At 44.0% G+C, this 26,958-nt stretch overlaps 1 protein-coding gene across 1 annotated transcript in view; it reads left to right on the top strand.

Annotated features, from left to right (window-relative positions):
- The window catches only part of tspan9a (tetraspanin 9a), a 276,224-nt gene that overhangs the window by 84,066 nt on the left and 165,200 nt on the right, over window positions 1-26,958 (top strand). The gene's annotated exons all lie outside the window — the stretch shown is intronic.

The raw sequence follows: 26,958 nt of genomic DNA, 5'->3' as shown, positions 1-26,958 counted from the left end.
TTGTCTGGGGAGCTTAGTTGAAGTACTGTCCACTCTGCTCTTTGAAAAACAACGAGCGGCTGTTTACTGTAGTCTCTCAAGCTGTGGTGTTGATGCTCTATAAATTTGAAGACTAGCCCGTGGAATACATCTACCCATCTAGCCATTTTTATATTCTGGGTTTTATTGTGTTTTACAGGCCTGGCCCTCTTTATAAATAGGATGTTATTATTAATGGACTGTGGTGTGGAAGAGCAAGTAGAGGGCTGACTGAGTTTGTGTGTTTGGCAGGCTTCAGGGCTGCCTGAACTGTGACTGAGGAACAGAGGAACAGACACAGTCTTCATCTCCCCCCCAGAGGAAATGTAAGACCATACACACACTATAGAATAACTATCTTCAAAGTAATGACTTCGGGACGTCGGGTTGATATGAAAGCTTCTTTTAGTAATAATACTTATTCACGTTACATTTAACAACATTTAACATGATTCTACAGAGCAATGAATAATGAGTTGCTAGCGAAAAGAGTCAGGATAATCATGTGTCACTTGCACATAACTGGCGCGTTCTCTCTCTCTCTACTTCTGGTCGCAAGGCATTCTGGAACTTGCAGTCAAAAGAGTAATTCAATGCTAACTAATACAATTACATATGTAAATAACTGTAAATAAAATATCTTTAGATACAGCTCAATTAATTAACTTAAACATTAACTCTGTAACCCATTAAAGTTACAACACACACACATGTACACACACACACACACACATCTCCCGTCTTTTCAAAGGGAATGAGACTTTGTAATTACACCAACCAGAGATGTAATGCCACTGATCTCGCCGCGTTTCAGTCTCACGTGGATGTGTGCTGTAGCCAGCATTAGCTTCTCTAGCTCAGCCCCCTCTGCTCTGATATCACAGTGCGCCGTTGCACCTTTGACAGCCCTACTGCTTGCTCTGCAGTGTGTCTTACAGAAATAGCATGGCATAATCTTGTTCAGTTTACAGCCAACACAGTCAGTTGTGCTCTGATTCCCCAGGCCTTCCAAGGTGTAAGGTCCTCTCTGATAGCCATTCCGACCCCCTTCTCGGTGGCTCCCCACTCCAAAGTCACAAAAATGAAAGCGTTAAATTTAGTCGCGCCGGTGCTCGGCGGATAGGCCAACCTGTGTCCGGCTGAGTAGCTGAGCTGTCAGGCTCGGCGGATAGGCCAACCTGTGTCCGGCTGAGTAGCTGAGCTGTCAGGCTCGGCAGATAGGCCAACCTGTGTCCGGCTGAGTAGCTGAGCTGTCAGGCTCGGCGGCTGCGGTGCCATTCATGTGAACCAATGAGAGGCCCTTAGCCCTGAGGTGTCAGTTCCATAGCAGAGAGATCAGCAGAATGGGGGGATAGGGTGTTTGGGGATGAAGGGGTCAAGGATCTGTGCATTACTCTTGCTCCCACATTGCCCCTAGTAATGCATACAAACGTCCCCTTCTGGGCTTGGTGGTTTGCAGGAGGTGTGTGTGTGTGTTCGTGTACGCGTGCATGTATGTGCGTGTATGTGCATGTGCGTGTGTGTGTTTTTGTGAGGCAGAAAGATATATTGAGTGAGTGTGACTGTGCTATCCATGTACTGTATGTACAGGTAACTGCCAAAATAAAGGAAACACCAACATTAAATGTTTTGGGCCACGACGAGCCGCCAGAGCAGCTTCAATGCGCCTTGGTATAGATTCTGTGGGGTAAACGCCCTCAGGCACCTCTGCAGAATCTCCCATAAGTGTTCAATTGGGTTGAGATCTGATGACTGAGACCCGCCATTGCTTACATCGTTTTCATGCTCATCAAACCATTCAGTGACCACTCGTGCCCTGTGGATGGGGGCATTGTCTTGTCATCCTACGGGGGCATAGCCATGGTAGCCAAATAATGGCCTGCCCAGCGTTTTTATACATCCCCCTAAGCATTCTGAGATATGAATTGCTTAATTAACTCAGGAACCACATCTGTGTGGAAGCACCTGCTTATCAAAAGGGGACCATGGCGTTCTCCCAGTGACAAAGTACACTTTATGCAACATCTTTTTGAGTGCCGACCCATCAGACCTTTTTCCTTGTCTAGAAGCACCTACATTCAATATATTTTGTATCCCTCATTTACTCAAGTGTTTCCATTATTTTGGTAATTACCTGTATGTATGTGCAAATACACATAATGTGAGCTCCAATGTGTGTGTGAGTGTGTGAAAAAACACTCAATCAGGGAGCCTTCAGCTGGTGGATCATTCAGGGATATTGACAGATGAGGTCATTGAAATATCAGCAGCCCCCCCACCCAGCCTCCCAGGCCTCTTTGACCACAGGCATGTGGGCCAGTGTGAGGTGCAGTGCTGGGAGGTCAGGAGTAACTGAGACCAGTGGAGGACGGGGCGAGCCTGCTCAGAGGATGTCCAAACAAGGCCGCGTCACCCACCTCAACCCCCCCCATCCCCGTGGGTCTTAGAACACCTGACCCTGCTCCTCCAAAAGACACATTTACATATTTATTTCCCAGGCCGAAGCAGCAGCAACATGCACCGCTGGCCACCAGAGATATGCCACGCCTCTGTTTAATTGGCTATTGATTGACTTTGCTTTGGCAATGGGAGACAACGAATTACCGGCTGCTCACTGTGGTGGTACTGCTGCTCGAGACAGAGTAGTCTGACTCGCTTGACTTATTTATTGACCGTTTTTTATTTATGTTGCGTGAGATGTTTAATGATGCAAGATGAGATGGAGGGATGGCAACATGGAATCTTCCGGTGTTGTTTATTTACATAGCGGGTCAAGCCATGAGGCAAGCTATGTCGGTGTGAAAGGACGAACAATACAGTTTGGCCCTCTGAAGGCATCCATTTGACATGAAATTGTTTCCTGCACTATGGTTTCATTGTCCAGGAGAGAATGGGCCATTATGTATGCATGGGTATGCATGCATCTCGGAGGAACCACCCATGAGCAAACTAATGGATGACTATAAATAATGATTCTGATACAAGTATTTCCCATCCTCTGCATTTGCAACACTAATAAAGGAGTTGTATAATGATGTTATAAAAAATGAAATGTTCAAATCTCCTGTTGCAGGCAGCTTAATTAACATGCCTGGCGTTTGAGAGGAGGCTGATGTCTTCTTTGAGACTGCTCTACTGGGAGAATTGTATTCCCATTACAAAGGCTGAACACTGTTTGGACTGGCTGACTGGTTGACTTGCATTGTGTGGGAAGAGGAGCTACATGTTCTCATAACCATCGGAATGACTGTACAGTATGTTTTCTGGAGTATGTGAGCTTCGGGTAGCTTTGTGTTCAGAAGTAGTTTAATATCATTTCAATTCAGGGGCACAACTTTGGTTTAAAAGTGGGGGGGCATATATATGTTTTTATCCAGTCAGTTTACAGTTTACATTTAGTACCACCTCAGGGCACTGTGAGTACCTCGTCATGCCGTACGGGTTGATGAATGGTCCATCAGTCTTCCAGGCTTTTGTTGACGAGATTTTCCGGCACCTGCATGGGCAGGGTGTGGTGGTGTATATTGATGTGTAGGGGTGTATATCCCACCACGGTAAAGGAAGTACAGCGGTTTATGGGGTTTGCCAACTACTACCGGAGGTTTATCCGGGGGTTTGGTCAGGTAGCAGCTCCCATTACCTCACTGCTGAAGGGAGGACCGGTGCGGCTGCAGTGGTCGGCTGAGGCGGACAGGGCGTTTAGTCACCTGAAGGCTCTGTTTACCTCGGCTTCCGTGCTGGCTCATCCTGATCCCTCTTTGGCATTCATAGTGGAAGTGGACGCGTCCGAGGCTGGGATAGGAGCCGTGCTCTCTCAGCGCTCGGGCACGCCACCAAAGCTCCGCCCCTGTGCCTTCTTTTCGAAGAAGCTCAGCCCGGCGGAGCGAAACTATGATGTGGGGGACCGGGAGCTGTTGGCTGTTGTCAAGGCTCTGAAGGCGTGGAGACGTTGGCTTGAGGGGGCTAAACACCCTTTTCTCATCTGGACTGACCACCGCAATCTGGAGTACATCCGGGTGGCTAGGAGACTGAACCCTCGCCAGACAAGGTGGGCTATGTTCTTTACCCGTTTTGTTTTCACCCTACCCTACAGACCAGGTTCCCAGAACGCTAAGGCAGACGCACTCTCCCGGTTATATGACACAGAGGAGCGGTCCATGGATCACACTCCCATACTTCCGGCCTCTTGCCTGGTGGCTCCGGTGGTGTGGGAGCTGGACACGGACATTGATCGGGCGTTACGCACAGAGCCCACTCCCCCCCCAATGTCCAGCTGGGCGCCTGTACGCTCCGTCTGCTGTCCGCGACCGTTTGATCTATTGGGCCCATACGTCACCCTCCTCTGGTCATCCTGGCATCGGGCGGACGGAGCGTTGCCTTAGTGGGAAGTACTGGTGGCCCACCTTGGCCAAGGACATGAGGGTTTATGTTTCCTCCTGCTCGGTGTGTACCCAGTGCAAGGCTCCCAGGCACCTGCCCGGAGGGAAATTACAACCCCTACCCGTTCCACAGCGGCCGTGGTCGCACCTGTCTTTGGACTTCCTGACGGATCGTCCTCCCTCACAGGGTAGCACCACGATCCTGGTCGTTGTGGATCGGTTTTCTAAGTCCTGTCTTCTCCACCTTTGCCCGGTCTCCCTACGGCCCTACAGACTGTGGAGGCCCTGTTCACTCATGTCTTCCGGCACTACGGGGTGCCTGAGGACATAGTCTCTGATTGAGGTCCCCAGTTCACGTCCAGGGTCTGGAGAGCATTCATGGAACGTCTGTGGGTCTCGGTCAGCCTCACCTAAGGTTTTCACCCCGAGAGTAACAGGCAGGTGGAGAGAGTAAACCAGGATGTGGGTAGGTTTCTGAGGTCATATTGCCAGGACCGGCCAGGGGAGTGGGCGGCGTTCATCCGCTGGGCAGAGATGGCCCAAAACTCACTCCGCCACTCCTCCACTAACCTCTCTCCTTTCCAGTGAGGACTGGGGTGTCAGCCGGTTCTGGCGCCGTAGCATCAGAGCCAGATCGAAGCTGCTGCGGTGGACGAATGGTTCAACCGCTCGGAAGAGACCTGGGACGCCGCCCATGTGCACCTACAACGGGCCGTGAGGCGGCAACAAGAAGGCGCTGACCGCCACCACAGCGAGGCCCCGGTGTTTGCACCGTGGGACCGGGTCTGGCTCTCGACCCGAAACCTGCCCCTCCGCCTGCCCTGCCGGAAGCTGGGCCCACGGTTTGTGGGGCCATTCAAAGTCCTGAGGAGACTGAATGAGGTTTCCTACAGGTTACAGCTTCCCCCAGATTATCGTATTAATCCCTCGTTCCATGTGTCTCTTCTCAGGCCAGTGGTGGCTGGTCCACTCCAGGAAGCTGAGGTGCGGGAGGTTCCTCTGCCCCCTCTGGACATCGAGGGGGCTCCGGCGTATGACGTTCGAGCTATCCTGGACTCGAGGCGTCGGGCGATGGGTGTTCAGTACCTCGTGGAGTGGGAGGGGTATGGTCCGGAGGAGAGATGCTGGGTGCTGGTGGAGGACGTCCTGGACCCTTCGTTGCTGCGGGATTTTCACTGTCTCCATCCGGATCGCCCTGCGCCTCGTCCTCCGGGTCATCCCCGAGGTCTGTGTCGGTGCGCTGCTGGAGCCGCGCGTCAAGGGGGGGTCACGACTTCCGCTGAAGTCGGTCCCTCTCCTTGTTCGGGTGGCGTTCGGCGGTCAACGTCACCGGCCTTCTAGCCACCGCCGATCCACTTTTCATTTTCCATTTGTTTTGTATTTGTTTTACACACCTGATTTCAATCCCACATTACTTGTTCATTATTTAACCCTCTGTACCCCCATGGTGTTTGGTGAGTGATTGTTTATTGTATTTTTGGTCTATCATGGTGTGCGTGTATTTGTTACTTTGTATACTTGACATTTTGAGTAAAAGCACGTTGATTACTCATATCTGCTGTCCTGCGCCTGACTCTCTACACCAGCTACACATAGGACCCATTACACCATGCCTCGTTTTGTATCATGTCCCAATGATAAACCTGGGTGGGGACAAAAATGCATTTTCAAAATGGGAGAATATTTATGTCCCCCCGTCTCCCGTCCCCAGTGAAATTTGTGCGGCTGGTTGAATGAGCTAACACTACTGTGACATAAATAGAATTTTAGCTGTAAAGATGTATTAGCTCTCTTGCAGTATTGAGAAGCAAGGAATGCAGAACTGTACTATTTTGCTAACCCCTCTGGCAGATTCACTCACCGCACCGGCTCTGAGGAACTTGTTGTTCCCTCAACCTGTCTCCTTCTCTAAAAGCGCTGGCCCACCCTGATAAATTTAACCAGGAGACATTCAATTGTACTTTTTAGTCATTTAGCAGACGCTCTTATCCTAGAGCGACTTACAGTAGCAATTATGGTTTAGTACCTTGCTCAAGGGTACATCAACAGATTTTTCACCTAGTCAGCTCTGAGATTCGCATCAGCGACCTTTCGGTTACTGGCCCAATGCTCTGCTAGACTACCACTTATAAGGGAGCCGAGTAGTTTTGGGGGGAAATTCCTTCCTCGGCTCCCTTATAAGCTGTGCACTCCTGTTCCCTGGGAAGCATCCCGGGAATGTCCCCCCTGCTGTGTCGGACAAACATCCAGGACCTGTTCCTGTAAATGCCATGGGGCTCAGATGAGGTTTGATCCTGCCTGCCTCCCCCCACAGCACGTTTGGGCCCATTGATGACATGTACGGTATTGATCTGTGGACGGTTCGGCTGAAACCCAAAGGGCATGCTGTATCATCTGTCCACAAGGAGAAAGGCATTGCCTCAGCGCCCTGTTCTCTCTCTCTACTCAGATCACTAATCCCACTCAGTGTGTGCCTGTGTGTGTGTGTGTGTGTGTGTGTGTGTGTGTGTGTGTGTGTGTGTGTGTGTGTGTGTGTGTGTGTGTGTGTGTGTGTGTGTGTGTGTGTGTGTGTGTGTGTGTGCGTGCGTGCGTGCGTGCGTGCGTGCGTGTACGTGAGACAATACCAAGGCTCTAACACTGCCCTCCACTTGGTTGTCTTGATTGAGACAAACAGACCCTCTTTTAGACCGACAGGAAAGAAGACATTCAAAGCCTGAACCCCTTACCCTTTTATCAGACCATCTGAGAGGTGACCTCTTCACTGCAGTATTCTCTCCGCCCCTCTCACCCCACTCAGCCGCTCAAAGCACACCTCTGACAACGTTATTACACACACATGCACACAAACACAGGCACAGATTCACACACACACATGCACAGTACTGGGGATAAATCTGCTGCCTGTGGAGTACAACTAGATTCATAATGCAGTGCTTATGTGTAGACAGAGCTCATAATGCCTGGAAAAGGACTTCAAAGGTGAACAAATCTCATCTCGAGAAGAGATGCCTGGCTATAACAACATTCCCAGTGCTTACTCTTGCAGTATGTTTTGACTTTTCGTTTTGTTTGTGTAAGTGGAATTTTGCTTTTGAGCCTAGTCTTCACTTATCAATATAGCAGAAATCTGATTTCATCTGAATGTCAGGATGATTTGTAAATTGACTAGAGATGTTGAATCTGTGTATTGTAGCCAAAGTCACCTAGTTTCCCATGATACACTGTAATCCTTGTCATAGAATGAAAAGCGTACCCAACAGTGGAGGCTCCTCGGAGGAGGAAGGGGAGGACCATCCTCCTCTGAATTTCATAAAAATAAAAATAGTAAAATCATCATATCATTTTTAGATAAAACTATGCTACATATATTCACGTCACCAAATAATTGATTAAAACACACTTTTTTGCAATGAAGGTCTAGAGTAGCCTCTATAGCACTCTCTGTAGGGTAGCACCATGGTGCAGCTGGAGGACAGATAGTTTCCATCCTCTGGGTACATTGACTTCAATACAAAAGGAGGTTCATGGTTCTCTCCCCCTTCCATAGACTTACACAGTAATTATGACAACTTCTGGAAGACGTCCTCCAATCTAGCAGAGCTCTTGCAGCATGAACTGACATGTTGTCCACCCAATCAAAGGATTAGAGAATGAATCTAGTACTGAAACCATAAGCTACAGCTAGCTAGCACTGCAGTGCATAACATGTTGTGAGTCACTGACTCAAAGAGAAAGAAAGACAGTAGTTTAACAGTTTTTAACAAATTAATTTCTTCAAAAATGAAGAAGAGAGAGAGAGAGAGACATGTTGTTGTATTTTTTTCATTTTCACTAGTGATTGCACTAAATAAACATCAGAATTCAGTCTTCAATCATTTGGCTGCTGGTTTCATCATTTGATTCAGGTCTAGTGTGAATGAGGCAAAAATAATACATACAGTACATCAACTGGCAAAAGCTAGCTATGTTAATTTACTTCTGTGGAAACGGGACAAAAAGGCTACAAAACATTTCCATAAAAACAACAGCTGTTAGATAGTGATATGAGGTGGCTCCTATTATTACTATCATTCACCTTAGTCAAGAGGGGATGAAACATTACTTACCAATACATGTCAGTTACACTACTATCTCATCACTGGGAATAAACACTTGTTTATTTTTATTCTGTTAAGTTAAACAGCAGTAACTTTGCCAGCTACATCAGTCAACTAAAGAGTAGCCAGTTTCTTCTCTGCTTGCTTTTACAACTCGGAGAAAGAGATCATCACGTAGAGCATCACGTACACAATGACAGCAGCTGCCTCTGAATAAAAATCTCCCATGCTGGCCCAGCCAGACTTTTAGAAGCTTTGCCTACACACAGCATCAGTGGTGTCCACGCAGTCCTAAATCCAGCCGTATGAAACCGCTAAACAGCCTACCCAACCGCTCTAAGGTGTCTGCATTGTTCTAAAGCACACCATTGTCATTTTGATATCACAGTGAAATGATAAAACTGGGGGGGACAAAAATGCAATCTCAGAATGTGTGTGTGTGTGTGTGTGTGGGGGGGGGGGGGGTTTGCACCCCTAACTGTGATGTTAGCTAATATGGTGACAAATATGTATGTAGCCTGGTCACAGACAGCTGTTCTTTGTGCACTGAAGTCCACAAGGGAAGAGAAAGGGTGAGAGGAGGATAGCCTGTAGATTCGAGAAGGAATTATGCAATGAGCAAAGTGATCATGCTGTTTGTATGCGGCTGCTATGAAAGTGAACTTTGTATGCTGGTGACCAGGGGTGTATTCATTCCACCGATTCTGTTGAAAAACGTTTTTTTAAACGGAAGCAAACGGAATGAAACAGGGATAAACATACCTGAATTTGTCCAATAGAAACTCTCGTTTCACCAAGTCAGCTCACTTAACACTAGAAAATCTGAGCCTCGAGGTACCCCCATTTGAGCGAACGGCTCGATTTGGTTGTATGTAGCAGCATTTTAAATTGTGTAACCTCACTTTTGAGAAAATGGCCCTTGAATATTTTTTTGGTACACCTCCTGGAGAGCTATTCTTTGTCTACACCCATTCAGCATCGTTCACACCCTCTTAAGCTTTAGCCCCACCCATCTCTTTAAGGATTCACTTTTGAGGTCATGTACTAAACAACCAAAGATTTCAAGACTAAAGGCTGGTTTATACTACATGTGTGTTCGTAAATTTAATCTGGAGTAACAGACTGTGCTATGGGCGTTCGTAAACTCAGTGCGTTGTCAGATTGTCCGTTAGTAAATTCAGAGCTTTTCGCTCTCGGAGCGTTCAGAGCGCACTCTGGATGCTCTGGCCAAGGAGTAGGGTTGATGTGAGCGTTCTGACCTAACAGCAGCAGTCAAGCACCCAAGTTAACTGCCTAACTTTGGCTAGCTTGCGAGCTACTTCCAGACACAAATGAGACAACATCTCACTCTGACCATTTTACTTGCCCTAGCAGAGCTGGTTAGGCTGTTTTTATGTTATCCATAGCATTGGTGGCTGCAACTGTGCTGCTGGCAACAATTTAATTACGCTTTTTTGCCAAAGTTTACTGTCACCGGCCATATTAAAGGGCTGTGTGTGTTCGTAAATTTGTCAGTTATATCTGCGCTTTTTCCAGCTACGTCTATCGACAGTTGTCGCAGTGACATCATGAACATTCTATTGAAATGGGTACTTGCATAGTGGAGTCTTTTGTTTAGACATGTAGCTAGCTAAACAATGAACTAGAATCCCAACTCATAATAATCCCAACTCTCCAAGACAGTTACTACCCTGCATGAATCTGCAGGTAGCTAACCAATCAGGTTCAATGTTAGCTATCAAATATTAGGCTATAACTAGCAATGCAAATGGCTCTGAGAAATGAATAATATTACTACACATATCATACACGTAACGTTAGCTAGCGAGCCAGCCAGCTAACGTTAGCTAGCTAATAGTACACATTAACTTGAAATGAAAACGACTTTCTGACAAATTTAGAAATGTGTAATTATATGAAAATGTAGCTAGTTAGACTATCTTACACATGGATGGACGTTTCTCCCTCTCTGTCACAGATTCCATGGTAGCCCTTAGTTTGAAGATGTAATCTGGAGACATGTGTTTTATACAACAGCCTTGTGTTCTCTTTTCGACTCCGTCTGCATATTTGCAATCAAAAGCCAGAATTCTCTCCACCTCCTCAGCTATCATACTCTAATTCCACTGATTTAAAAACTCAGTCCTCCAGAAAGTGGAGAGCAACACTTATGCAGTTCTACTACATTATATCTTTCAAAAAAGCCACTTTAGAAAGGATTACCTACACATACTGACCAGCTCATGTTATAGACAGAAGTATGCTACATGGAAGACCAATCCGAAATTATCTCTCGGCATGTCCAGCCCACTCATTATCTCAGCCAATCATGGCTAGCGGTAAGGTTGTGACTTTTTCCATGGCTAAAGCAACTAGGCTCGTAATTTAACCATTTTATTTGTATTTACAGATGGTATACAAGTTTGGTATTAAGGCACATGAACGTTCACATGTTCCAGAAGGCATTTCTGCATTTTGATAAAAAAAATAAAAAGTTTACGTTCAAATGGCTCTCCTGTGAAGTAGTGATGCGTGACATATGCCTAGTTTCCTGAAACGAGTCACAATTAATGAAGTCGTTAAGTGACACTGATTAAAATAAAATGTTTTTTTTTACATTGAAACCTATGCATGACGCCACCATCATTAAGTTTGCTTATGACATGACGGTAATAGACCTAATCACCAACGGAGATGAGACAGCCTACATGGAGGAGGTCAGAGACAACAACCTCAACCTCGGAGCTGATCGTGGACTACAGGAAACAGGGGGGCAAGCACTCCCCCATCCACATATATGGGGCTGTAGTGTAGAGGGTCGTTAAGTTCCTTGGTGTCCACATCACATAGGACGAAACATGGTCCACTCATAGCCGCACAGTCGTGAAGAAGGCACGACAGCATCCCTTCCCCCTCAAGAGGTTGAAAAGATTTGGCATGGGCCCTTCAGATCCTCAAAAGCTTATACAGCTGCACCATTGAGAGCATCTTGACTGACTGCATCACCGGCTAGTATGGCAACTGCACCGCCCTCAACCTCAAAGCGCGACAGAGGGTGGTTCCAACAACCCAGTACATCACTGGGGCCGAGTACCCTGCCATCCAGGACCTCTATATCAGGTAGTGTCAGAGGAAGGCCCGACAAAAATTGCCAAAGACTTCAGCCACCTGAGCCATAGACTGTTCTCCCTGCTATCGTTGGTACCGCCATAAGACTGCTGAACAGTTAATCAACGGTTACTCACACTAGCTGCATTGGCCCTATTTTGCACTGACCCTATGCATACCCACAAGACGCTACCCACAAACTTACACTCACTACACTGACACTCTCACACAAACCCCCTCACAGACACAGACACACACACACGTACACAAACACACACTACTTACACATACACGCATACTGATGCCACATACACACACACACACACACACACACACACACACACACACACACATACTTTCACGCTAATCATATACGTTGCTACTGCTCTGTTCTTTTTTTACTCTTACTATTATCGGTCCTCATACCTAGTCCCTTTACTCTGACTATATGTGCATTTCTACCTCAAATACCTCATACCCCTACACATTGATATGGTACTGGTACTCCCTGTATATGGCTTCAGTGTGTATGTTGACTACTAAGCATATGTTTATGTTGAATATCTTATGAACTGATAAAGGTGTTCAGCTCTATGGCAAGAGATGAGATGTTTCGGCTTAGTAGGCTTCCTTTTAGTGTTTCTTGTGCTTTGTGATAAATACAACAGAAATGTCATGACATGAAAATATGCCAGTCAGTCATTTGTTGTGCAGTTTCCTTGACCTTGACCTCAATCTCCAGGTGGGTTTTTCTGGCTTTGGCCTTCTCCTCCTTCCTGGCTTGCTCCTGGGCCTTCTCCATGGCCTTCCAAATGTTGAGGACGGCAGTTTTGGCCTCCCCTTCTCTCAGGAGAGCCTTTAGAGACAAAACAATACATTATGTGGTTACAGGGGACACTGATTAAATCAAAATAGCTTTTTTGACATTGAAACAAATGCATTTGCAGGATATGAAAGGAAAATGACACCCAACACAATATTTTGGTATTTGTTTCATTAGTCCATTGTTGACATAGTCCTAAAATGTTTTGCTTATCAGCAATCATTTGTCAAGATATCTAACTTTCAATACATAAATCATCAACGTATGATGCATTTTGCGTCATATGATGCAAAACGCAGCATCACATATATACATATGTGATGCTGCGTTTTGCATGTATATATATATATATATATATGTCATTATATATATATATGATTTCTTGTGCAGTTTCCCTTATCTAGACCTCAAGCTCAAGTGTTTGTTTCTTGTCCTCTGTGTTGGTCACCTCTGCCTTCTCGGCCTCCTGTGTGGCCTACTCTGCTGTTTTGATGGCCTCCCCTTTGTCCATTATCGTTTCTGCCTCCCTCCTCATCCTCTGGGCCTCCTCCATCATAGCTGTTGCCTTCTTGATATGTTATTAGCTAGCTAGCCAATTTGACATAGTCCGTCAATCAATATAGCCTATAATTTCTGTCAGCAGCAATCGTGATTAAACACTCTTAAAAACAATGTTGAAAAGGGGATAGTGTTAGCGAACGTTGCTAGGTAGGCCTATGTTGGTTGGAGAAAAAAGTACATTAGCACTATGTTTAGCCAACTGTACCAAGTTTGAAAAACACTATCAGTCAATGGGAAAAATCACTATACTCATATTCATTTCTAGGGCAATATCCGTAGAAATTTGACAAATGGGGGGGTTCAAGACCCTCGTAAGACATCATTGATAAATGTATTGCAAAAGGAAATAGCAAAATGGCACTATACTGGGAAAGATGGGTTAATCTGTGGACATCGGAGAGTCGGAGTTAAATGAATGAATGGTGGCTTGGCGGTGAAAGTCCGGCACTTGCAGGAAGAGGAAATTAGGAATATATGTATGATTATTTACATGTACTGTACATGTGAGTGAAAATAGCTGTAAGTAGCAGTATAATAATTGTTGTCTGTTAGTTTACTCCAATCAGGGGAGGCGTGATAGGGTTGGGGGAAAAAATAAAATAAAGGGGATTAGAAACTATGCAAACAATTAAATTGATAGAACCCAAAATCTATCTGAAATATTAAAGCTATATTAAAAATAACAATTAAATAAAAAATAAATGAAGAATTATGACTTTCAGTATCACTAGGTTGCCATGAAAACCCATCAATAGATCAGCCTTTGCTATGTCAAGGCCTTGGCAATAATAAGCACTGGACATGTCACCATTGCTGATCTAATTACCATGACAACTCAGGTACCCACTCAGCATCTCAAATGGCACGAATATTCCCTATACAGTGCACTTCGTTTCAGCAGAGCCCTATCACAGTATCCTTTAATCAATGCTTACATATTTTAGTAACTCAAGGAGAGTATCTCATTAAACTCCAAACTAAACAGCCTGCAAATCCACCCTAATCATATCTAGTAGTCAGCCATTTTTCTTTGCAGGCTTACCGTTTTCAGACACTTCTACATACAACACAGCATTGAACTGTACAAGACTTGAGAGGCATTGATTGCTTCTGAGAACATACAATGATACAAAATAGAGGACTTACCGTACAGTATTGCACAGATGAAGTACATTTATGGAACTCGAATGGATATAAAAATGTTGGGATCAGATGGAAGAAAATACCACTTTTCTGATTACAGTGCCTTCAGAAAGTATTCACACCACTTGACTTTTTCTACATTTTGTTGTTACAGCCTGAATGTTAAATTGATTAACATGCAGTCGAGCAGGGAATTTGAAACACAGATTCAACCACAAAGACCAGGGAGGTTTTCCTTGCAAAGAAGGGCACCTATTGGTCGATGGGTATAACATTAAAAAAAGGAGACATTAAATATCCCTTTGAGCATGGCGAAATTATTAATTACACTTTGGATGGTGTGTCAATACACCCAGTCACTTCAAAGATACAGGCGTCCTTCCTAACTCAGTTGCCGGAGAGGAAGTAAACCGCTCAGGGATTTCACCATGAGGTCAATGGTGACTTTAAAAAAGTTACAGAGTTTAATGGCTGTGACAGGAGAAAACATTGTAGATACTCCACAATACTGACATAAATGACAGTGTGAAAAGAAGGAAGCCTGTACAGAAGAAAAATATTCCAAAGATGCATCCTGTTTGCAACAAGTCACTAAAGTAATATTGCAAAAAATATAATATGCACATGTTGCACAATCCAGGTGTGGAAAGACTCACATCTGTAATCACTGCAAAGGGTGATTCTATCATGTATTGACTCAGGGGGTTGAATACTTATCTAATCAAGATACTGTATTTTAGTGGTTTTTTTACATTTTATTTTAACAAATGTTAGAATTATTTTCCACATAAAAAAAAAAAACTACATATATATCTGTATTTATTTTACCCTCTTTTTCATGGTATCCTATTGTTAGTAACTATCTTGTCTCATTGCTACAACTCTCGTACAGACTCGGGAGAGACAAAGGTCAAGAGCCATGCGTCCTCCGAAACACAACCCAACCAAGCTACACTGCTTCTTAACACAGCGCGCATCCAACCCGGAAGCCAGCCACACCAATGTGTCGGAGGAAACACCATACAACTAGCGACCTAGTCAGCGTGCACTGCGCCCAGCCCGCCACAGAAGTCGCTAGTGCGCGACGAGGATATCCCTACCGGCCAAACCCTCCCTAACCCGGACGACAATAGGCCAATTGTGCGTCGCCCCATGGACCTCCCGGTCGCAGCCGGCTGCGACAGAGCCTAGGCTCAAACCCAGAGTCTCTGGTGGCACAGCTAGCACTGCGAGGCAGTGGATACCACTGCACCACCCGGGAGGCCTCTATTTTCTGCATTTTACTGTGGAATGTACCATCACTGATGGACAAGATGTGCCTAGATGTTCCATGACAGTATTCATCACATGGACAACTGCTGCTATCCTGAACTCTCATGTTGTCATCTGTGTGGCTTTGATTAATCTGACCTTCTACACTGTTTTTCTGTTATCCATCTACCGCTCTAAAATAGTTTAATGACTCTTTCTTTCTTTTTTTACCTTAACTTCAATCAGTTGATCTGATTTCATGGTTTAGAGCTATGGCTAACTTCTCCTGAGCAGACATAGACTGGAGGAAATGTTCGAACAGCTATCTTTTTTTTTGCTTCTTCTTGGGACCTCTATCCTGGATATTTAGACTATCTGGTGACAGAGAGTTCAAAGTTCAGGAGTTGATAGTGTTTAGTAGGCGTTGCTGGTTCGCTTCTATTGGCCTTACACAGACAATGTCACAAATTAACTAATGGCTAAAATATATTAATTGGAGAGAAACAGGCAAAATAATGAAATGGATTAGAGCAAGTATTAGGAATGTCTTATGTCACCAGCACCACCAGTTTGCCAATACCTGCAACTAATAGGAGCTTTCTCAGGGTATTACAGTACTTTTTCTCATTTAATACACTGAGCACCATCATTACACTTACACTTCTCACCTACTATATATCTGTCTAGCTGTTGACAATGGCGTTCCTGATATTCAGTTCAAATTGAGTATATCATAGTCATGGACAGACTAATCCAAATGTAGCACGATTCTTTCTGAAAGTGCATTTGGGAACACAGTCTCATCTGTGATCCTTTAGAGAACAGTGTGCCAGGCATTGAGGGATTACACCCACTATTCAGTGTCCTGTCTAAGCAGATCTGTGTGTTGCCTGGGCACTGAGGGAGAGTGGTAGGCCTGGCTGGGGAGAGAGCGGGAGAGCTGAGAGAGAGAGCGTGTGGAGCTGGGTTTAATGTACTGGGCCAGTGCGATGGTAAGAGTTAGGATTTACAGTATGTGAGGGTTTCATTCCCATACTATCTGTGCCATTTCACCTAAGGGGCGCCCTCTATTCTGTCAAGCCATTGGAGGTCCCAGTGCAGGGTTGTCTCTCACTGTGCGTGTGCGCCCTCTGTGTGACATTCTGTCTATTGCCCTGCTGTCCACAGCCTCCTATAATTCTGTCAGAGCTTATCACTGGACAAGAATCTTACCCATGTCTACCTTGAGGGTGTGACCACAGGCCTATCCGGTGTCCAGGCTGCAGCAGCAGCAGCTCTATTAATACTACAATGTTCCATTGACGTAAACTGACGGTCAACCTGATCATACTCAGTCGTACCTCTTCTTGTATGCTTATATTGAAAGGTTACATGATATCTTGCGATATCCAATTTACTGGACCGTCCATTCATTGCATCTCTGGTTATTATGTCAATGTCATTCTCTAAAGGAATGGTTGTCACTTATATGATATGGTAGGATGACATTCTTTTAACCTGTTGGATCTCTAGGGGCGCTATTTCATTTTTGGATAAAAAACGTTCCCGTTTTAAGCGCGATATTTTGTCACGAAAAGATGCTCGACTATGCATAGTTTTTGAAAGAAAACACTCTGAAGTTTCAGAATCTGCAAAGATATTGTCTGTAAGTGCCCCAGAACTCATTCTACAGGCGAAACCAAGATGAAACGTCAAACAGGAAATGAGCAGAATTTCTGAAGCTCTGTTTTCTAATGTCTCCTTATATGGCTGTGAATGCGACAGGAATAAGCTTAGACGTTCTGCCGTTTCCCCAAGATGTCGGCAGCATTGTGACGCATTTGTAGGCATATCATTGGAAGATTGACCATAAGAGACTACATTTTCCAAGTGTCCGCCTGGTGTCCTGCGTCGAAATTGGTGCGCAAAGCCAGCTGCAATTTTTTTTCCATTTGATTGAGAGGAGAAACCATGCTTCCACGAACGATATATCATCGAAGAGATATGTGAAAAACACCTTGAGGATTGATTCTAAACCACGTTTGCCATGTTTTCAGTCGATATTATGGAGTTAATTTGGAAAAAAGTTCGCGTTTTGAGGACTGAATTTTCAGGGTTTTTTTGTAGCCAAATGTGATGTACAAAACGGAGCTATTTCTAATACACAAATAATGTTTTTGGAAAAAACTGAGCATTTGCTATCTAACTGAGAGTCTCCTCATTGAAAACATCCGAAGTTCTTCAAAGGTAAATTATTTTATTTTAAGGATTTTATGTTTTTGTTGAAATGTTGCGTGCTGGATGCTAACGCTAATGCTAACGCTAAATGCTACGCTAGCTAGCTACTTTTACACAAATGATTGTTTTCCTATGGTTGAGAAACATATTTTGAAAATCTGAGATGACAGTGTTGTTTACAAAAGGCTAAGCTTGAGAGATGGCATATTTATTTCATTTCATTTGCGATTTTCATGAATAGTTAACGTTGCGTTATGGTAATGAGCTTGAGGCTGTAGTCACGATACCGGATCCGGGTTTGGGAGATCAGAGAGGTTAAACTAATAATAATGGCGGCGGAGGGGATGGCTTCCATTTTACTGGCTCCTAACCAACTATATTTTGTGTGTTTTTTCACATTGATTGTAACTTATTTTGTACATAATGTTACTGCCACCAACCGTACAAAGATTTGTTATTTTATGATGTAATGCTTCTCCGAAACCAGGCCCAAATCCCCATCATTCGCTTGAAGAAAAAAACGGAAATACGGAGATCGGGGTGCCTTGTGAGTATTTGTTTGCGAGTGGGTAACCCTCCTCTACCATCCGTTCTATTGGCCAATGTCTGGACAATAAAAACTGTAATATAGGGTCTCCTTAGTGGGGCAGCGGTATAAGGCATTGCATCACAGTGTTAAAGGTGTCACTACAGACCCAGGTTCGATCCCGGTCTGTATCACATCCGGCTGCCGTCGGTTGAACAGTGTTTCCTCTGGCACATTGGTGCGGATGGCTTCCGGGTTAAGCAGGTGGGTGTTAACCTCTAGCGTCGAGCAATCCTGTATCCGGGAGCGTAATCATAGCCTCAAGCTCATTACCATAACGCAACGTTTCCTATTCATGAAAATCGCAAATGAAATTAAATAAATATATTGAAACACAAGCTTAGCCTTTCGTTAACAACACTGTCATCTCAGATTTTCAAAATATGCTTTAACCAAAGCTACACAAGCATTTGTGTAAGAGTATTGATAGCCTAGCATAGCATTAAGCCTAGCATTCAGCAGGCAACATTTTTACAAAAACAAGAAAAGCATTCAAATAAAATAATTTACCTTTGAAGAACTTCGGATGTTTTCAATGACGAGACTCTCAGTTAGATAGCAAATGTTCATTTTTTCAAAAAATATTATTTGTGTAAGAGAAATAGCTCCGTTTTGTTCATCACGTTTGGCTAAGAAAAAAAAACGAAAATGCAGTCAACACAACGCCAAACTTTTTTCCAAATTAGCTCCATAATATCGATAGAAACATGGCAAACGTTGTTTAGAATCAATCCTCAAGGTGTTTTTCACAATTCTATTCGCTGAAAAATCATTCCTGGCAGTTGGTTTCTCATCAAAGGCAAACGGAAAAATACTGCAGCTGGAGATTACGCAATAATTGCGACGGAGGACACCAAGCGACCACCTGGTAGATGTAGTCTCTTATGGTCAATCTTCCAATGATATGCCTACAAATACGTCACAATGCTGCAGACACCTTGGGGAAAACGTGGAAAACGTAAGCTGACTCCTAGCTCCTCCACAGACATATAAGGAGTCATTGGCATGCAGGGTTTTCAAAAAATGGGGCACTTCCTGGTTGGATTTTTATCTGGGTTTCGCCTGTAACATCAGTTCTGTGGCACTCACAGACAATATCTTTGCAGTTTTGGAAACGTCAGAGTGTTTTCTTTCCAAAGCTGTCAATTAAATGCATAGTCAAGCATCTTTTCGTGACAAAATATCTTGTTTAAAACGGGAACAGACCAACTTGCAAGTATCTTCACTGACATTTTCAACCTCTCCATGACCGAGTCTGTAATACCTACATGTTTAAGCAAACCTCCATAGTCGCTGTGCCAAAGAAAGCAAAGGTAACTTGCCTAAATGACTAACGCCCCGTTGCACTCACGTCGATAGCCATGAAGTGCTTTGAAAGGCTGGTAATGGCTCACATCAACACCATCATCCCGGAAACCCTAGACTCATTCCAATTCACATACCGCCCCAACAGATCCACAGATGACGCAATCTCAATCGCACTCCACACTGCCCTTTCCCACCTTGACAAAAGGAACACCTATGTGACAATGCTGTTCATTGACTACAGTTCAGCATTCAACACCATAGTGCACACAAAGCTCATCACTAAGCTAAGGACACTGGGACTAAACACCTCCCTCTGCAACTGGATCCTGGACTTCCTGGTTGGCTGCCCCCAGGTGGTAAGGGTAGGCAACAACACATCTGCCAAACTAATCCTCACCACGGTGGCCCCTCAGGGGTGCGTGCTTAGTCCCCTCCTGTATTCTCTGTTTGCCCACGACTGCGTGACCAAGCACGACTCCAACACCATCATTAAGTTTGCTGACGACACAACGGTGGTGGGCCTATTCACCGACAACGATGAGACAGCCTATAGGGAGGAAGTCAGAGACCTTGCAGTGTGGTGGTAGGACAACAGCCTCTCCCTCAACATGAGCAAGACAAAGGAGCTGATTGTCGACTACAGGAAAAGGAGGGCCGAACACAAGCTGTCACTAACCAGAATAGAAAGAGGAGTGGGAGGCCCCGGTGCACAACTGAGCAAGAGGACAAGTACATTAGAATGTCTAGTATAAGAAACAGATGCCTCACAAGTCCTCAACTGGCAGCTTCTTTAAATAGTACCCGCAAAACACCAGTCTCAACGTCAACAGTGATGAGGCTACTCCGGGATGCTGGCCTTCTAGGCAGAGTTCCTCTGTCCAGTGTCTCTGTTCTTTTTCCCATCTTAATCTTTTATTTTTATTGGCCATTCTGAGATATGGCTTTTTCTTTGTAAATCTGCCTTCTTTCAAACAAAGGATTAAGGATATACAGATCTTGGTATAGGCTAAGCTGCAGAGGGAATTGGGGTTGTGATTGTACTGCTGGGAATATCATGGTCATATGTTACAGTCAGACAGATGGCAGGCCTATATTTTCAGTGATGTTGCAGAACTCTGTGACACCAATGCCAGGATCAGAGGAGTTAAGGGATGACCTTTCATCCAAATTTGCTCCCTACCCCTCCTACTTGCTCTTCTATGTTTGCAGATCGGTAAGGTGTAAGCAATATGATTGCAATCGAGCTCCACCACTACACCTTGTATACCTATCCACACCCTTCAGATCTGCAAACTTTGAAGGGTTTGGGCCAAGCGGGAGGCTTATGGAGTAAATTGAGAAAGATTGTAACTGTCCTCCAGCATCCATTTTACAGAGGAGAACCTCTCAATACTGGCCCGGACGGATTTATACAATACTTTCACCTTTGAATATGGAGATTATGGGGGGAGGAAGGGGGGTACTGTCTCTCTATCCCACCCTCAGTACAGTACCTGCTCTGGGGGTGCTGTTCTGGTCTGTTAGTGTCCTTGGGGGGGTGATGATGGATGGATGATGGTTGGGCCGGGCTCCCTTTGTCTGCAGATCATCTACCAGCCTAAGAGGATTAAAGCATGTTATGACATTAAACTAGAGGCATGGTTATCATGGGCGTCTGACGACCAGGCTTTCCCTAGTAATTAGACTAGAGACGGGGGAGGCATTACAGAACCCAGTTCTCGGTGGCTACAGTAGAAGGTATTGACTGTTAGTTAAACTTAACACTGCAACACAAGATTCCTCTCTTGTGCCCTGTGTGTTGTGTCTTAGCTCTGTGCATACCAACACATCTAGTTTGGTTATTTTTCCCATGGAGTTGTTAGAGAGGGAATTTTAAAAAACAATTTACCAGCAGGCTGTGGTTGAAGACGCGTATGTGTTCTCCATCTTGCAATCAGCTGGCTTTTAAATGGAATTTAAAGCACAGCTGGTCAGAAGAAAGGCTTGGAGATATTGTTAGGGCTTACTACCCTCCCCCCTCGTCACATCAGGTCCTCCTCAAACCCAGGTGCACTTATTCATTTCCCCTTTTTAAAAAGTTTCCACACACACCTTTAAAGTAACGGTCCAATGAAAATCTCACATTTAAAAGCTCATATTCTGTTAACTCATACTTTTTCTGTAGAACAACTGTGGAAAAGTCACTTCTGGTGACTTTTGAAAAGGACATTCTACTTCAAAATGCATGAACATCTTATTATGTTTACACCATCTGAAATATGTCTCAAGGCCCTGGGTATGAACACCTCCCTCTGCAACTGGATGCTGGACTTCTTGACAGGCAACAACCCCTGTACTCCCCGTACACCCATGACTATGTGGCCACACATGACTCCAACATCATCATTAAGTTTGCCGACAACACGACGCTGGCGGGCTTGATCTCTACTTGCGGCGAGACGGCCTACAGGAAGGTAGTCCTGGAAGGAAGACAGCCCTTCCAGGATGAGCAAACACACGCAGTAGCTAGCTAGGTAGCACAAACCTTCGGAGTTCGGATATAATTTGCCGCAAACATCATGAATAGGGCGCATAAATCTTCAAACACATTTTCTAAACATTATAACAGCCCTTCTACACTAAAATGGGGACCATTGGTAAATTACACAATATGGGACGATATGTTCAAATTCCAATAGCTCCAAATGTCAGTGACTTAAAAACCTCAAAACAACTATACATTGTAGAAATTCATCTACAATTCATCAGAAAACTAAAAGGTGTGCAATATGAAAATATTGTCTAATTTACATGAGTACTGGCAGTGTCTGCTGTGGCAGATGGGAAGGTGCAAGTCACCTGAAAAATATCAGATGTCTCAATGTTCTAACCTCTCGATGTTCATCTCAATGTGCAAGAAATGAATGGATTTAGCTGTTGAAATTCCAATTTTTGGGGGTCGGGGGATAATGCTCCCGGACTCCCCTGCTGGCTTTGGGCTAAGCATTGACTTTCAGAAAATCCTAGAAACACCCCTGCCTCACAGACTAACTACACCTTAGAGATTATTTGCACGGACTCTCCACACGTTCAACCCCTGCACACACACACACACATACACACAAACACCCATAAAGACACACAATCACACTAACACACTCAGACAAACACCCACACAGCCAACTCTGCTGTTCTATTATATACTATTTATTCTACTGCGCGACCAAGACACTACTACCCACTTTATATTTCTATACAGTCTATTATTACAATGCATACTACCGCTTCTATTACTTGTTATTATTGATATTGATTAATGTACTGTGTAGAGGAATTAAATGATATTGACTATAATAATAAACCACATTCATCAATCTGATTTCATTATTATGTGAGTAAATGCTACAGGCCCTGTGTGTCCCTGGAGGATGTAGTCGAGGTAGCAAGCCTCAGTATGACTACATATATAATGAACACGTGTCTAACCTGCCCAGTTATACCATTAATAAGAGGCTAGATACAAATAGCTAATCCTGGCATCCAATGTCCAATCCTGGCATTCATTTATTGAGTCAAGTAGATCAGGGATATCAAGGTGGAACCCAAACATATGCTATGTGTAGTGGTGAAAAATAATATTTACCTATAGACCTACTAAATGATGATTGTATAGTCAATCAAAGAATCACTCTGTAAAACGAGGAATGCATTAACTCTATTTAGCTAATAGAATTTATTATTCACAAAAATAATTAACACTCAAACAATAAGTGGACATGAAATACATGATTCATTACAGAATAACCCAGAGTAAATGATTATCAACTAAATAAGGCTTAACGTGGCTACCTCTTTTGAACTATCTGCCAGCCGACGAACAGAATAACACAGTGTCCCTGTAACAATACATTCATAGCACGTACAGTTCAATAAAACCTATCAAAATGTGTAGCTATTGATGCACTCTTGAAACAATCCAAACAAGACAATTTAATTCACACAGTAACATTAATTCTGTCGTTTCAAGTTTTCATTAGTCTTCACACCTCTCCTGGCCTCAGTGACCCCAGGGCTTCCGTGGGAAAGTCTGTTCCCAGAGATTTCCACGGCGAAGGTTTGGCTCGCTCCTGTGAGATGCAAATATATGACCATCCGTCCAAACATTGTATTGAGTCCTCATGCTGGGCCTTGGCACCTGCAAGTCCCTAGTCACGAGTGTCACCTTCTCTCCTTTTTCCACTACACTGCATTGTTGAGGGACCTAGCACACAAGGATTTGCTGCACCTTTTATACCTGCTGTAAACTGTGTATGTGACAAATAACATTTGATTTGAATATAGCTGATAAACACCACTGCACTGTAGTGAGATGATGAGGAGCAAGCATTGGCTGTGCACTCATGGATCTCATGCTCACTCTGTTGGCTACAAATACGTTGCAACTTGTCACTCTGATCTTAGTGGACAAAATCTCACACTATCTGTTTAAAAGCACATCTCGGCAGAAATATTTTGGGGGGGGATCATATTTATTGGAGTGGCTGCAGTGATTTAACAGCGACGAGGCACTGCTGCTAAATGAATATAGGGAATACACTGCGCCCACACCATTCAGTTGTTGGGGTACGCCCACAACGTTCCAACACAGAAAAGCTGCTTTTTAACCTACTTATTTACTATTTTTTGGAAGGAAAGGTATTTCACTCATATTGTAATTAATAATCAGTCATATTTCATAGAAATCTGGAAACACTGAACAGTTACTTTTAGAAAAGAGACGTGAGTGTGTCACGACTTCTTCCGAAGTCGGTCCCTCTCCTTGTTCGGGCGACTTTCGGTGGTCGACGTCATCGGTCTTCTAGCCATCGCCGATCCACCTTTCATTTTCCATTTGTTTTGTCTTGTCTTCCACACACCTGGTTTCAATTCCATCAATTACATGTTGTGTATTTAACACTCTGTTCTTCATGTCCTTGTCCGGTATTGTTTATTGTAAGTGCTTGTGCACGTTATGTCTGGAATTTTTGTTCACTATCAGTAACTGTGCCGTTGTAACACAGTCTTTGCTCTCCTGAGCCTGACTTCTCTACGGCCAGTGTGCACGCGAGTGTTTTGTGTCCTGGAGAGCTGATTAAACAAATGTCACGTTTTTATAAGTAATGGTTTTGTACGTCTGTCGCAACCTTCAAATCATATTGTTTTGTTCACATACACATGGTTATCAGATGTTAATACGAGTGTAGCGAAATGCTTGTGCTTCTAGTTCCGAAATGCTTGTGCCTTACGTCCTGTGCACCGTGCACAACACCCTCCCCCCTAAGGTGTCCTTTAGAATTTATCCGGTTCTACACAGAAGAGTATTCATCAAAATGTAAAACAGCCGCTACATCCCAGTACAGCCATGGGGTTGCTGTAAATCAAAGCCACAATGCCATTGACGTCTGCATTAGACCCATAAACTGGTGTATTTTTATTCGCCATGATGAAATCCCCGGCCTAGTGACTATAGCAAGCGTTCCAGCCAGGTTTAAGACAGAGCGGGGGGGGATATTGTGATGGCAGGTGGGCCTGTCTGGCCACACTGAATTCTGATTTATAGAGTACCTGCACAATGGCTTTAAACCAGGATTAGGGTGGTCTGCAGTATGCATGGAGAGTGTCTTCCTGTCTGTCTGTCTTCCTGTCTGTCTGTACAGCACTATAACAGGTGTACCTCCCACACGCTTGACGCAGGCATGCACTCACACACACACCAACACACATTCACATGCATCTCATTTTGGGGGGCCGGGGTAAAAGTTGAAGACGGACACCAGGCTGTAACTTGTTAGTGCTAAAGAGCGTGATATGAGGCACGGTTGACTTTCATATTCACTTAGCAGTTAGAGATCTGTCGCCGGGCTTTCGGGGTCCAGCTGGTTTTCAGATAGTCTGAGGTTGTCAAAACCACACTTTGTTCTCCCCTTTCATAACCATTGAAGTCTGTTGAATTCTGTTGACTGAAATTGATGTTATATGAAATTCACTTTGAACACAAGTCCTTGACCTCACATGGATGGAGGACGTCACTTTTTTTCCTTGTTAAAAAGTAGTGATTGGAACGTGCTAGAAACTAAAAGTTCAGACCCACTTGAGGATTTTTTTTATGCCTGCATCGTTCTTTTCAGTCAAAAGACTCCCGTTATCTACATTCCTCATGTAGTCCACAGGAACAACCCACGGATATCCAACAGGCTAAACAACTCCAATGGATAAACAGAAAGCAGTAGCTAAACAAGTAGATGAAATACAAAAAAAACCTGAGCCTTTAAAAAAATACTCCAAATTGATTATTGGCCCATTTAGCCTAAGACTGCTGCTAATATGTTTCCATTACCACAGGTCTGTGCCTGCCTCATTGTTACAGTCCCATTAGACAGTATTCACAGAGGTCACATTATACGAATGAATAAGAGGGGAAGATGATTGTTATTTGCGAAAATGGTTGGATCATTTGCATTGAATTGCAGTCTCAGGTCTTGACTTAGCGATATCTAATGTTAGCCGTTACCCATTAAACAAAGCCCACGCTGAGTCTCATTTCTGCTCATCTCTTTTATTGCATATTCACATTTCACATTTCACATGCAGTGCTCTGAGAGAGTAACTGTTTGCGTGTGCGTGTGTGTGCACGTGTAGTCAGGGCAAACGAGGGCAGATGAAGTTAAGGTTCTCTCTCTCAAACACATTACACAAATGTTCCTTGGGCCTCCGAGGCCCTGCTTCAGACAAGCAAAATCAGCAAAGTAGACAGGAAATATGTATATCAAATCCCCTTGATGGGCACGTCAGGCCTGCAAGTTACATTATGCTGGCTAGCAAAGTGATGTGTAATTCCTATTGCATTTGAGCCAGAGTTAAGACCAATAGTTGGAATTTTTATTCACCCGCAAACTGGATTCAGAATGACATTCAGGGTTAGGGACGTTGTGAAATGTGGAACAACCATTGCATTAAATAATTGATTGAATTAGTTTAGAAAAATGTATGGTATTTATCTTTGTGTAGCATAAGATGAATCAATCAATCAATGCAAAAACACAGATATTGAAAATAATCCAAAACATTTCTATCTGCAGTACAGCATGCTGGGAAATCTGATAATGATGGGTGCTGGTTTTGATGGGAATGTTTTACTCTCCACAGAGTTAAACTGACACAACCACATTCAACACTGGTTATTAACACCAACACTGGGGTTATTCTACACCACTTGACCGTTAATTTCACTCTTACAGAGTTAATTTAAATCCTGAATCAACACTAGAAATGTTACACTGAAAGGTCAACACTAGGTAACACTGGCCAATTTGCTGTGTTGATATGTCAGTCAGTCATGTGACTAACTGCCAGCAGAGACTTGTACTGTAATAAAATTGAAAGGCCAGCTAGATGGATGAAGTAAGAAGCTAACGTTAAACGAAGCAAGAAATAGGCTACTAAGTTCTC

This window comes from Oncorhynchus mykiss, chromosome 1 (genome assembly GCF_013265735.2).
Source record: "Oncorhynchus mykiss isolate Arlee chromosome 1, USDA_OmykA_1.1, whole genome shotgun sequence".
In the NCBI taxonomy this organism is placed as follows: domain Eukaryota; kingdom Metazoa; phylum Chordata; class Actinopteri; order Salmoniformes; family Salmonidae; genus Oncorhynchus; species Oncorhynchus mykiss.
This window is presented reverse-complemented; position numbering and strand designations above follow the sequence as displayed.